Genomic DNA, 3,054 nt, shown 5'->3' on the forward strand with positions numbered 1-3,054 from the left:
TATCTCCATTCCATTTACTCTTTGCAATTCCCTTTCGCAGATAACGAACACTTCATTCTTATCTTCACTATACGATGTTGGAATTGACTTACATTATTCAATTTTCAACCTTTATAATGGCTCAAAATTATCCTATTTAATTTGATAAAGAAAGATTTTGATATCCATCTACAAAACATTGTGTTGCATGCCTATAAAAAAGCTCAACGACATACATCAACCTCTATTATTTATTAAATCATAGTGTGCCTATCAAAATGTAATATTATTGCCTACCCCTTGTTCAAGGGAAAGCGCTAATATTGATAAGTAAAACTCAATTCACATCACATTGCGAGATAGATGTTCCAAGCCATTTTGATCAACATGGTGAAGCGACGCCAAGGAGAGCGTATCAGGTTGTATCTTCGAGGGATCATCCTCTGCTACAAAAGGTCCAAATCAAACCAGTGCCCAAATACTTCTCTGATTCAAATTGAAGGAGTCAATACACTATAGGAAGTGGATTGGTATTGGTATCTGGGCAAATGGCCTATATTTACAAGGCAAAAACCAAGAAGGGGGGAACTAATTACAGGTGTATTTGGGGCAAAGTAACAAGGCCGCATGGTAACAGTGGTGTTGTTAGGGCAAAATTTAGAACAAATTTGCCACCAAAGTCCATGGGAGGGAGAGTGAGAGTATTTATGTACCCGAGCAGCATATGAGGTGGTGGGGCGATTCTCAAAATTGACCCGCCACCGCCCCGCCACCGGTGGTGGTGGCGGCACCGGTGGCGGGGCGGTGGCGGGTCGATTCTGAGAATCGCCCCACCAGCCGACGATTCTCAGAATCACCTCAGTTCATTAAAATGGATCAAAAATGAAATTTTCAAACAGTGGCAAATTGAAAATTAGGGCACTCTCACAGGAATATGGCGAAAACATCCCAGATCGAAGCAATCTATTTTAAATCAGACTGTGAATACAATTTAACATATGAATAGACAAGCCCACTGTAAACCCTTGGCATATGATAACTTCAAACCCTTCTAGATAATAAAATATATTCTCTTAATTTCCTAGAGAAAAGGGCACAAGATTTCCAGAGGTTTCAAAAATCAAAAATTTTGAAAAAAGTTGTGCATCACAACAATACAGCAAATTAAATATTATCCAGCCATCATCCTGGTGATAAAGTCTTCATAGCAGATGTTCCCGTTTAACTTACCAATAACTCATTATATTTTAAACCTCTTAGGTTTATTTTCATTTAAAATTTTTCATTTAGAAATATCGAACTATTCTTATGCTTCATTTTCAAACTGAGATATTAATAACAAACCTCTTCTGATTATTTAAATTTCTCATTCAGACGTATTGAACTATATTTAATTCGTTTCTTATACTTCATTTTTAACCTACGATTGAAAATTTTAAATATAAAGTATTGTTATTTAAAACAGGAATTTCTTTTACACTCATCCAAATGAAGCTGTCATTAAAATGACAGGCACAAAAAATAAATAACCGTCCCAGAATTTTGACTCGACAGGCGAAACAAACTTGAAATTCCAGGGCCGGGCCATGACATTGACGTTTTGGATTTTACAATACGCCTTTGCCCCATGAAGTTCATTTTAGGTTTTGTAATGCGCACTCACCCCATAAAGTTTTAGTTTTACTGTTTACGCAGCCGAATAAAGTTTTATGATTTTAGAATACCCAATTGCCGCGTAACCATATGGTTTGCACGCGTCGTGAATACTGCAACCTCTTTCAAAGTTTTCTTTGCACGACATAAATCATGACGTGGGAATTGTGCAATTTCCAAGGCCACCTTCTCCAAAGTGTTACAATAAACAAATTTGCTGGAATCTTGAGGTTTGATTATGACATAATTTTATAATATAAATCTTTCAAGAGATAAGGTCAAATAGTGGTAATGGATTGTTGTCTTCTTTTTTACCATCCACCGAGGTTTGATTATGAGATTATGACAATTTAATTATGCAATTTGATTATCTATTTTGATTCTTTAGAGTAGTAGGTAGTAGATTAATACAATGAACTTGGAATACTTGATATAAATAAATTACAATATAAATATTTTTTTAATAATGGTTATTATAAATGATATAAAAATAATATCCATGTTCTCACTCTTGCCACGTGAATTTGTTTATCTTATAAAAAAAGTTCATATATTTATATTACAAGTGTCCCACGATTTCTATCGAACCGGAATTGCTTCGAGAATACCCAGCCTGTAGCAGTAACATAGGCGATAAATGAAGGCGGTGGAGGAGAGAAAGACAACCAGACATAGATCCGTTTTGGGTAATAGAAGTCATGAAAACAGGCTTTGTGGGATCCGGTAACGTCACAGAGTAAGATAGCAGCGTCAAAGTGACTGTAGGCATTGGTGGATAAAGTGAAGTGGTATTGATGAGGCCTCACATTGTCCATCGATGCCTCAGCCACTTTGACGTTCTCATCTGTTTTTATTACTGCCTCACTTCCTCCGCCAATGCCCGAGGCGTTGTCATCTGTTTTTGCAGCATTATCAGATCCTACAAACCCTGTTTTCATGGGTTAAAATTATACATCTGTTTCCCTATGTATAACGTGTCTCAGGTGGCGATTTTTTTTTTTTGAAGAATGTCCTGAGTTGATCTTCTCTAATTTATGAATGAGCTACGTGTTTTATATCCCTCAGGTATTTTCAAGACCAATATATAAGCCGACACATATTCTCGGTGATTTTTGTTTGTCTTAAAATATATTAAGTGTCCCCATGGGGTTACATGGACTTTCAATGTAAGTTGTAACTAAAATTCACTGTCCCTGTCTAATAATATTAGACATTAGTTGGAGGTAACATTGATAAAATTATGAGCTCAAGATTTAAGTTACTATGGTGAAGATAATATAGAAAGTGCGGGCTTTTATATGGTCCTGTTATTTTAGTTCATTATCATTCAAACAAGGGGCTGTTAAGTTTGGTGTTATCTGTGTCTAAGACATTTAGATGAACATTTAGATGAAAATTGATCGAGATTAGGTTTTTACCTTG

At 35.9% G+C, this 3,054-nt stretch overlaps 1 pseudogene; it reads left to right on the forward strand.

Annotated features, from left to right (window-relative positions):
* Positions 1-366: 366 nt before the first annotated feature.
* Positions 367-707, forward strand: LOC149221154 (large ribosomal subunit protein eL33y pseudogene; annotated as a pseudogene).
* Positions 708-3,054: the final 2,347 nt, after the last annotated feature.

The sequence above is a fragment of the Pinus tabuliformis genome, chromosome Q (genome assembly GCF_031772625.1).
Source record: "Pinus tabuliformis cultivar Carrire ecotype Pingquan chromosome Q, CPIR1, whole genome shotgun sequence".
NCBI classification, from domain to species: domain Eukaryota; kingdom Viridiplantae; phylum Streptophyta; class Pinopsida; order Pinales; family Pinaceae; genus Pinus; species Pinus tabuliformis.